The 11795-nt window shown below is 40.4% G+C and overlaps 1 non-coding gene across 1 annotated transcript; it reads right to left on the minus strand.

Moving 5' to 3' along the window:
• Positions 1-3516: 3516 nt before the first annotated feature.
• Positions 3517-3588, minus strand: trnae-uuc (transfer RNA glutamic acid (anticodon UUC)). Its single transcript has one exon. It is a non-coding gene; the product is annotated as a tRNA-Glu (tRNA).
• Between the last annotated feature and the right edge of the window lie 8207 nt (positions 3589-11795).

Below are 11795 nucleotides of genomic sequence, written 5' to 3' on the forward strand. Positions count from 1 at the left end.
AAGCATAATTAATTAAAATCACTTGTATAGGGAGAGCTCAATAGAGCAAAAGCGATTAGTCACTTAGTCGATTAGTCGCGATAAGGCAAACAGTAGCTGGTAAGTGTTGCTTGCTTGATTTTTAGTTAGGCCATATTTATGGCCTAAACTTTCAAGCACCACTGTGTGTGTGTGTAAAATAGGGTAAATTTCCTGTTTTTTTTTTTTTACTAATTCAATTAAAGTCTGAATATTCCAAAATGTAAGCAGTGCACACCAGTGACTACTCAATTGAATGAAAGGACAGACATGTACCAAAATAGACCATGGTTTAAAAATGTTTCATTTTACTAAATAAAATAAATAAACTATGATATGACTGTTGTAAAAAGCTGTATTTTATTGTTGCCTATTTGGAACCCAACTTTTTGATGGTATTTAGATTGTGATTTCCTAAATACTTGGCCATGTTACATCAGGAGTTCCATCAGGCTGTAAACAAGGCAATACGTCTGTTCAGTTATTGAGTGTGACCCGGTGACTGAGATTGTACACCCTTGCAGATGCTGCATGAATGGAAAATGTTCTGAACAGGGGGTAGAGGTGTGGCAATGGAAAAAAAAAAACATGCCCGTGTGAAATGTGCGACTGCTTTGCAGCTTTTCCCTGCATTTTAAAACCTGCATTATAGTGAAGGATGTGAAGGAGAAGGTCACTGGTTAGACGTATTGAATGAATACGGCTCTTCCTCTGAGTCTCAACGAGAGTGGAAGACCTTCTGATTCTGAGCGAACTGGTACTTGCAGTTCGTGAACAAAATGAATGAACTAGCTGAACGAACGAGGATCTGCTGACTCACTGATATCGGCTCGGCCGATACATGCATGTCGTTCGTTCAGTTCTCCACCCTTTCAACATGAAGAGAAAGAGGAGGAACAGTGCATTTGAAAAGTGTGTAGCATAAAAAAGTTAAACATAAATATGAACATACAACAATAGAAGTATAAGAAAAACAATTAAGATGACCATACATATATACATACTATAAATGAAATTGTGCAAAAGAGATATTTTGGGGGAAGCAGCGCATAGTGCAAGATGATTTGTAGTGCAATGCACAAGTAAACATATATTGTCAAATTGAGTCTTTGTGTGAGGGAATGTCTATAAAAAGTGTTCAGTGTACATTCAGAGAAAAGAGTGTGTTACTACAGGTGGTTTGTATAGCCCACTCACCTGTGTGTAGCACACTCACAATTGCACTTTAAACAGATTGTCAGTTTTTCATGAGTTGGGGGAGGGGGTGAGGTGTTCATGGTTTCAGGAGGTAGGGTTGTGGATGAGGTTTCAGAGAGGGACAGGGAGATTGGAGTTGAGGGCTCTCACAGCCTGGGGGAAAAAGCTGTTGAGCAATCTGACAGAGCGAGCTTTGATACTCCGGTACCTTCCACCTGATGGCAGGAGCTGGAAGAGATTGTGGGAGGGATGGGTAGGGTCCTTCACGACGCTGGTAGCCTTGCTGGAGCATCGTGCAAGGAAAATGCCCAGGATGGAGGGGAGAGGGGCAGCTGGTCAGCACACTCTCAGTGGTGCCCCTGTAGAAAGTGCTGAGGATGGGTGGAGGGAGACTTGCTCTTTTCAGCCGGCGGAGAAAGTGGAGGCGCTGTTGGGCCTTCTTGTTGAGTGACGTGATGTTGGTGGTCCAGGTGAGATCCTCTATAATGTGCACCCCCAGGAATTTAGTGCTGCTGACTCTCTCCACGGCCGAGCCGTCGATGGTCATTGGGGGGTGGTCAACAGAGTTTCTCCTGAAGTCTATCACAACCTCCTTTGTCTTACTCACACTGAGGGACAATTTTTTTTTATTATTGTAGCACTGAAAACTACTTCATAGAGGTATGTAATTTTTTTTAAATTACATTCATAATATCATTCATGACCACTCTCTCAAAACTAGCCTGTACTGACTGAACTGTCTTTCTTGAAAATAAATTCACCAGACCTTCTCTTTGTGGACTGGACATGCCAGTTTTAATAAATCATAATACTAAAACTTGTCTCTTGAAAACTTTGCGTTTTTAAATGAATGTATTGAGTGAATGAAACAATGAAACTCATATCTTTAAAAATATATACTCACTGGCTCCACCTACTGGTGAAATGACGCAACTTACAGAAATAGTCACTGAACGAATCAGTAAACGAATCTTTTTGATGAACAGAATCAAAAGAATCGAGTCACTGGAATGAATCGAAATTACCACCTTTACTGTTCTCCTGAGGGGGCGTGGCTGAAAAAAAACTGCCTGTTGCCTAGAAACCAGATAAACCCCAGCTAGATCACAGAGAGTTTTCCTGACTATACACTGATTATTACTCTCTCTGTTCGCTGCATAACTAGAAAAAGTGACTAAAGTAAAAAATAAAAGAGGTGTGTGAGCTGAGAGTCAGTGTACACACAGTGGGGTTTACAGTGAAGAGTGCAGTGACGGGGTTTGGCCACCAGGAGGCACTGCGAGACTGTGTTTAAACCTAAAACACACCTCACCTGTTATGAACTGTTTATTAAACACACATCTGACTTACAGCCTCATGTTCAATATTGTTAAATATTTGTCACAACAAGAGACAGAAACAGTTATTAACATAAATAATATAATATAATATAATATAATATAATATAATATAATATAATATAATATAATATAAACCTCCTCATTCATTGATTAAAAAACATTTATTTATTTGTTTATTTAATACCACATTTATACACTTGCCTAAACTATTATATTTTATTTCATATAAATTTATTTATTTATGTATTTATCATTAAAAATGTTATTAAATCTTTCCATAAAAATGAATTATTATTATTATTATTATTATTATTATTATTATTATTATTATTATTATTATTATTACCTTTAATATCTTTTAAACATTTAAAACTACAATTAAAAATATAATATTGTTTTTCATGCATTTTATCCCGAAATGGAGATTTTATTTGTTTGTTTGTTTGTTTGTTGATTTATTTCTAGGCACTTTATTTTTACACTAGCTTAACATTTTTTTAAATTTATATGCATAATAATATTATTATATAAAACTTGTGTTAAAGGTTTGTATAAAGATGAGTTATTTGTGTTAGTATTTAAACCAGTAATACATTACCTTTGTTTGTTTGTTTGTTTGTTTGTTTACTTTTACACTAGCTAGACCTGTTGTTTATATTTTATAAAGTATATGTATGAAATGCGTTATGAAAAGTGTTAGTAAAGGCTAAGGGTTTGGGGTTTAAAACAATATTATACAGTCTTTTGTATAGATTTTTAATCTTAAAGGGAGATTTTTTATAGACTCATATGGCACACAGTGAAGCTGAAGGTGTAGATTAGAGATCACGTGACTCAGCGTGTGCACAGGGGGGGGGTCTGAGGTTTCGGAATGTCACGTGACGTCGGGAGCAGGTTAATGACGCTCTGTAATGAAACGCTGTTTGAAATAATTCTACAGGATTCTGTAATAAAATCTCTCTTCCCATACCGGGAGTCGAACCCGGGCCGCCTGGGTGAAAACCAGGAATCCTAACCGCTAGACCATATGGGAGCTGTGGCACAGAGAGAGCAATCACACCCTACATCCACTGCACATTATTATTAGTACAATAGGTGTAATAGTAATAATAACAGCAGTACTAGTAGTAGTAGTATTAGTAGTAGTAATAATAGTACTTCTAAACCACACAACACTCATTTTTTGAGGGATGTTCTTATGTCCTTGTCTGGGTTTCATTTCTTTTCTGTTCTTTTTCATGTCATTGATTAAATGAAATAAAAGAAAATTATTTTAAAAATATTTTTTTTCAATATTTCCTAGTAATTGGCTTTATATGGTTGTTCCACAATAAAAAATACATATTATTATTAACACTTTTACCCTAATGAAGCACATAATATGAGTGTGCTGGTCGGCGCTACACTGGGACTTACTGCGCTCAGTCTGTCCCAGTGGTCATTGTACTGTCTTGTATTGTCTTGTGCTGTCTGCACATGTTTGCACTTGTGCACTTTAAGTATAAATTATGTAGTCCCTTGTAGTTCTGTGTTTGTCTTATGTAGCACCTTGGTCCTGGAGGAACGTTGTTTTGTTTCACTCTGTACTAACGGGCTGTATGTGGCTGAAATGATGGTAAACTCCACTTGACTTGACTAAAATTAACTCCAATTAATGGAGCTCTTTTTAAAAAAAATCAGATATATTTGTTATAGCTTATGCCAAATCAAATACTACTAAAGAGTTTTACACTAGAGTTTTTTTCCTGAAACCAAACAGAAAACATGATCTTATTGGGTCCAATATTTAGAATTAGAACCCTGAAGCTGCAAACCCTGCCCCTTTAAAAAAAAAAAAAAAAAAAAAAGAATCAGGTGATCAGCAAACACAATGTGGACAGAACCCAAAATCTTAAAAAAAAAAAAAAAAAAAAAACAGGATCCAGAACATGATCAAAAACCAGAATATCAAACACAGAGAATAAGGCAAGAGAAGTCAGGCAAGGACTTCTGTACTGTACTGATCGTTACTTCACGATTGACTGAATGACTGAATGCCCAGAGTCTGTATTTATAGTGATGTGTGTGTGTGTGTGTGTGTGATGGGAACCAGGTGAGTGCAATCAGAAGTCAGGTCAGCCGAAATGCAATAGTGATCATGTAGACTGGGTGTTGTAGTCCGGAGCGGCCATGTTTGTAGGCCGCAAGGTGTTCTGGCGATTGGAGTTTATCCAGTTTTGGGTTTTGGGTTTTTCTTCGCAGCTCTCACAATGTTTCTGTCATCAGCTGCTGTTGTTTTTCTTGGCCGACCTGTTTGATGTCTGGTTGTTACTATACCAATGGTTTCTTTCTTTTTCAGGACATTCCACATTGTTATACTGGCTATGCCCAATGCCTGTGCAATGGCTCTGATTAATTTTCCCTCTTTTCTTCAAAATGGCTTGCTTTTCACCCATAGACAGCTCTCTGGTCTTCACGTTGGTTTGTCCTTTTTAAAAACAAATGCAGTCTTCACAGGTGAAACCAAAGGTTCAACCCAAGAGTAGACATTCAGAGCTATTAATTGTTTAAACAATCAATCTAACAGGACACACCTGGGCAACAAGAAACACCTGTCAGTCACATGTTCTAGTATTTTTGGTCACTTGAAAAAAGGTGGATTCAAACAGAAAGTGCCATGTTTTAAGTTGTTTAACACATCTAGATGTAAATATCAGGAAATGAAAGCTGAAATTCAATCTATCGTCTCATATTAATCAGCTATAAGGGCAAAAACATCCAGATTGGTTTGATGAGAACTCAGACATCAGCCTCACCTTACTGGACAATATGCATAAAACACACAGTGCATCCATGAGCAACCCCTCATCCCGTGCTCTCAGACAGCAATGGCAGAAGGCTTACAGAGAGGTACATAAGGCTGTAAGAACACTGGAGATTGAATGAGGGAGAAACAAGGCCCAAGAATCCAGACCTAGCAGATGGTCTCTCATTCCTGAAAGACCAGTACAAAACTCTTTTGAGGTGGGCTGAACACTTTGATGCCCTTCTCAAACAACATGCCCCTGCAGACCACTCTATTCTCGAAGAACTCCCTGATTGTACCCCTAATCAAACTCTCAACCAGCAATCATCTGTCCTAAAGGTTTATCAGCCATCCACTCAGTCAAAGACAAGAACTCCCCTGGCACTGACAACATCCCTGATAAAGCAGGGAGAGTACCACAGCACAAGACTTCACCAATGCATACCTAAGGCCTGGGAAGATGAAAATATTCCCCAGCAGTAGAGAGACACAAACATCATCACCATATACAAAAACAAGGGTAATAAATCCATCTATGGCAATAGAAGGGAAAATTCCTTCTTGCAGTTGCAGGCAAAGTCTTGGTGAAGGTTTCACTGCAGAGGCTAATCAACAACATCACACTGAATCAGTGTTACCAGAGTCACAGTGTATTTTTAGGATAAACACCAGGACCTCTTCGTGGTCTTCATCTACCTCTCAAAAGTATTTGATGCTGTGAACAGGGGCATGGATCATGGTGTATAAATTTGGTTGCCCCACCAAATTCGTCAATATCATTCGGTCATTCCATGATGAGATGGTGACAGTAGGAGGTCAAGATTAGACCCTTTCCCTGTCAGCACAGGAATAAGGGGTGAATGTGTGCTGGCACCTGTTCTCAACCAGTTCCCCACTGTTCTTCAAAATCCTCCTCTTATGTGTCACCCATCTTCTCCATGAGGAGCTCGAGGACAGCAGTGGTGTTACAGTCCGGAGAGCAGGTCCTACAGCTACAGTGTGCTGATGACTGTGCTCTTTTGCCTCACACGCCCCAGGACCTTTAATCCATCTTTGCTACAGTTTGGGGCTCTCTGTTAACACTGCAAAAACAGAGGTGATCTGCCAGAGAAGCTCTGGAACACCACACACACTGCCAGTGATTAAAATTAACCAAAAACTACTTGCAATAGCTCCTTCTTTGAAATACCTGGGCAGTGTCCTCTCCGAGGCCTGCAGTATCAAGAATCAAATACATAACTGGGTTAATCAAGCATCAGCTGCTTTTTGGAGACTTTGCCTTCAGGTCTTTCAGAATAAAAATCTTTACCTACACACCATGGTTGCTGTTTACCAAGCTGTCTGTGGACACCTATGGGCATCATATAAATTCCCTTGAGCACTTCCACATAGGATGCCTTCAGTGTATCTTGGGAATCACCTGGCAGAATCATGTGCCTCATACTGAGACTCTTGCAAAGAACAAGTGCAGAAGCATTGAGGCCATGATTACCCAACACCATCTACGCTGGGTAGGTCGTGTTATCAGGATGCCCTGCAACCGACTACCCTGCAGAGTGCCTTACAATCATTACATTACATTATGGTCGATGCTTCACTAATTGAAGTGTAAGATAAGTGCTGAGAACCTGGAGGACGCTGCTGCTAACTGTAACACCTGACCACAGCTTACCCTTGAAGAGACTCACATGCTGGAGGAGGACAGGGCTGCTAGAAGACAGCATAAGCAATCCATAAAGAACACAGAAGGATGCTGTTACAGGATCATGCCCCACCTGTAACAGAACCTGTGGTTCCAGAATTGGACTCTTTAGCCATTTCAGAACTCACCATTAGAAGACAGAAGTGGGCTTCATCATCAGATTACGATGGACAACAAGCAATCAAGCAAGCGTGTGCGTGTGCATGTGCGTGCATGTTCACTTTAAGAAAGAGGATAAAAGCTCTCTGTGTGTAATGTGTAATGGATCCTGATCAATATTAACCTGATTACAGAAGGCTTTCAGACTCACAGAACCTTCTACACAGAACCTTCATTATGTTTTGCACAAAACCTTCAAAACTAATTTTACTTATTATTACAGACTACACGCAGTGGTAATTAGTGTTCTCTTGATGACTAAGACCTTTTAACCAATCAGGGCACAATGCAGTGCCATTCCATTAATGAAGAGTGATGAAATCTTGTTAGAAGAATAATAAAAAAAAATGTGGTGGTTTTTATTCAATAGTGATATAAAACAGTTCAATAAGACTCGTATCTGTGCAACTCGTGTTTCAGTGTGGCTGGTGAGAGAAGGTCACATGGTAATACAAGACGTTTATCTGAATAAATTTGTCTAAATATAATGCAGTAACCTTGCTGGTTGTGTTAACGGACACAGACAGGACATTCGATCAGATTCATTGTGTCAAACAGCACTGAGCTTGGATGACTTTGAGGAAAAATTGGGGGGGAAATGCAGCTTTGTTTATCCCTCTGGTATTACAGAAATAAATATCAGAATGTCTACAGCTGGAGGTTCTCCACAGACCCAAATAATACAAAGAAAGAATTTGATAAGTGCTTATTAGGGCTGTTGATCATGTTGATCATCACTGTGCCCTCCTTCCAAAGGCTCCATCATTTACCATGATAATATTATACGGTTCCTCGGGAGAGGTTGAAAATGAACAGACATTTGGAACACACTTGAGCATCTTTTTAGCTGCTGATTTCTGGATTGTGATTGGTCAGAAGGTGTTGGTTAATTTTCTGACATCATCAGGACAGAGAAGTTTACGCATTGTAGTTTTGTGGTAACATGATAAGCTGCGTTTTTGCTCATTAACCTTAAGAGAGAAAAAAAGAAAGGCTGGTGACAACGTCAATTCTACAACATAAAATATAACTATAAACGTAGAACAAAAGTATGATGTGTCATTGTTTTATTTCTTATGTGATGCAATTTTCAGGTGTTTCTGGGGGCATAGTGGCAAGGTTCATATTGATTTTTTTTTAAATAAACCCTTTTGGTTTAAGCCACACCCACTTTTGGTTTAAATATGAATATGAATACAGATAGAGATAGTGTCACTGCTTCATACCCCTAGTATATAATAACTATTAAACGTGGTGTAAATTTGTTGTTATCCTGTTGGAAAATGCTATAAGCAGATATCACACTCAAAAATGTAAAAGCCGCTAGCCAAATAAAAACTAGATACCTAAAATACAATACTGAAATTACACATTCACCCCTTATCCCCACCCCTGACTGTCGCTCTCTCGCTCCCTCTCTCATTTGGCTGAAAAAAGAACATGAATTTTTTTTGCCAACAAGTGTTACCATGGCAACCCCACTGTGCTGTGTCGAGCCTCATGCCAGACCACTATGCTCAAGGACCGTGTGTGTGTGTGTGTGTGTGTCTGTGTGTGTGTCCTCTTTCATCTGAAGAGAAGTCTGTGCTGAAGGCATTTCACAGAGACGTGTGTGTGTGTGTGTGTGTGTGTGTGTGTGGGTTCAGAGGTATCAGAGGGGGCGCAGAGGGACTGTTGGCTTGTCACTAAAATGTATTTGTATTTTGTCACATCCACAAAGATAACCAGTGACAAGCACCATGGGAACAGGGCGGTAAGCAACAAGGAGACATGACAAGGAACAGGGTGACAAGTGAAAGGACAACAATTGACAGGACAAGAAGTAAGAGGGCAACAAGCAACAGGGCAAGAAGCCATATGGTGACAGGGTGACAACTGACATGACAGTAAGTCACAGGACAACAAGTGACAGGGCAACAAGCAACAGGGCAGTAAGTGACAGGGCAACAAGCAACAGGGCAACAAGCAACAAGGCAGTAAGTGACAGGGCAACAAGCAACAGGGCAACAAGCAACAGGGCAGTAAGTGACAGGGCAATAAGCAACAGGGCAGTAAGTGACAGGGCAACAAGCAACAAGGCAGTAAGTGACAGGGCAACAAGCAACAGGGCAGTAAGTGACAGGGCAACAAGCAACAAGGCAGTAAGTGACAGGGCAACAAGCAACAGGGCAGTAAGTGACAGGGCAACAAGCAACAGGGCAGTAAGTGACAGGGCAACAAGCAACAGGGCAGTAAGTGACAGGGCAACAAGCAACAAGGCAGTAAGTGACAGGGCAACAAGCAACAGGGCAGTAAGTGACAGGGCAACAAGCAACAGGGCAGTAAGTGACAGGGCAACAAGCAACAGGGCAGTAAGTGACAGGGCAACAAGCAACAGGGCAGTAAGTGACAGGGCAACAAGCAACAGGGCAGTAAGTGACAGGGCAATAAGCAACAGGGCAGTAAGTGACAGGGCAACAAGCAACAGGGCAGTAAGTGACAGGGCAACAAGCAACAAGGCAGTAAGTGACAGGGCAACAAGCAACAGGGCAGTAAGTGACAGGGCAACAAGCAACAAGGCAGTAAGTGACAGGGCAACAAGCAACAGGGCAGTAAGTGACAGGGCAACAAGCAACAAGGCAGTAAGTGACAGGGCAACAAGCAACAGGGCAGTAAGTGACAGGGCAACAAGCAACAGGGCAGTAAGTGACAGGGCAATAAGCAACAGGGCAGTAAGTGACAGGGCAACAAGCAACAAGGCAGTAAGTGACAGGGCAACAAGCAACAGGGCAGTAAGTGACAGGGCAACAAGCAACAGGGCAGTAAGTGACAGGGCAACAAGCAACAAGGCAACAAGTGACAGGGATATAAGCAACAGGGCAACAAGGCAAGAAGCCATATGGTGACAGGGTATCAAGTGCCACAAACAAGCAGGTTGCAAGCAACACCATATCAAGAAAGATGGTAACAATGGAAGGGCAGTAACTGACAAGCAACAAGACAAGAAGCCACATGGTGACAGGGCAATAAGTGACAGGGCAACAAGCAACAGGGTGATAAGCCACATAGTGACAGGCTGACAAGCAGCAGGGCAACAAGCGACAGTGTAACATGCAAAAGGGCAATGAGTGACAAGCAACAGGCAACATGAGATTAAGATGACGTTAGGATGACGTTAGGATGACGTTAGGATGAATGGGCAACAAGTCACTGTAACAAGAGACAAGGTGACATGGCAACAATTTACAACCGAACATAGCAATAACCACAGGGTGACAGCGCCGATATTTCTATATAACTTAACATGGTCACATGATATTAAAGAATACCAGCTCTATGATTTTATTGTTAATTATCTAAAAAAAAAAAAAATGTTTTTTTTCTTAGACCTTATTCTGAGGCCCTGATACTGATTAGAAAACCTGATGCATTTGATGACAGCATCAACACAAACAAGAAGTCAAGGATGTGTGAAACACAAGGTCGTACGCATCTTTTCTCTCGGAGAGATCCTTGACAAAATGTGTTCTATGGATGTGGATGTGAAACTAATAGACCTGATGCTTCTCTTGATTGTAGAGATAAAGCAGTGCTGTCTAAAGCAGAACCTTTTAGGCTCCAGAGTGGCGCATGTGTTATCTACGTGGTATTAACTATGACATGGAGTCTAAAACAGCACAACTGGCTCTGCTGTCAGTGTGGGAAGGATAGTGTTTCTCTCTCTACCCTGTTTGAGCGATGCTAGCCAACTATAAGCATCTGAGAGGTTTGTTTATACAGAACAGGGCAGTTAGTACCCACCCCTGTAACCAGAGGCATTTGCAGTTGGGTTTCTTTAGGACCACCACACTCTTCAGACATTATCAGAAGGATATTGCTGTCACATCCTGGTGAAAGATTGGTACCTCAGCAGCCATGGCCCCACTTAGTTGTTTTTTTAATCCTCCTTGAATTGAGGTTAATTCCAGTTACCTCCCTCCCTATCATTCTCCAGGTCACAGAGGAGCATTATATCCAGGTTTTCTGGCAGTAAACTTCCAGAGGTTATGAAGATGGTCCAAATTGACTTCTATAGCATGGAAAGCATTCACAGACAATCTGTAATAATGGTAAGCTTAATGGTGTCATCAACAGTGAAAGAGTGGTTCACTTAGCATGTGAAATCAGCCAATCTAATCATTTATATTAAAGTATTCTTTAGTTGGGCTAGTGTGTGGTGTGATACATGAACTTTTTATACATATTTTGGGACGTTAGCCCTGCACCAAATTGGAGCATTTAAATGTTAAAATCTTCCAACTTGTCATGCCCCATTTAAAAAAAAAATTATTTATCTTTTTTGTATTTTGTTTTTCTCACACTACTCATCTCACTGAAGGTGTCTTCACTATTTCACTTAATTAACAGTGAACAGAGAGAGAATGAAATGCAAGGCACCCCAAGGTGAGATCTTTGAGGTGATAAGTGTCACCAACAAGCAAAAAACAAGAAATAGAATGAGAACTTTTTAAAATAAAAAGCAAAAACTGACAGTATACAATGGTGTGAGAACAGGATATTTTGAAACATTTTGGTTTGATAGTGGATTTCTATGTTAAGTAATAGTGTTCAATAA

Source organism: Pangasianodon hypophthalmus, chromosome 19 (genome assembly GCF_027358585.1).
Source record: "Pangasianodon hypophthalmus isolate fPanHyp1 chromosome 19, fPanHyp1.pri, whole genome shotgun sequence".
In the NCBI taxonomy this organism is placed as follows: Eukaryota; Metazoa; Chordata; class Actinopteri; order Siluriformes; family Pangasiidae; genus Pangasianodon; species Pangasianodon hypophthalmus.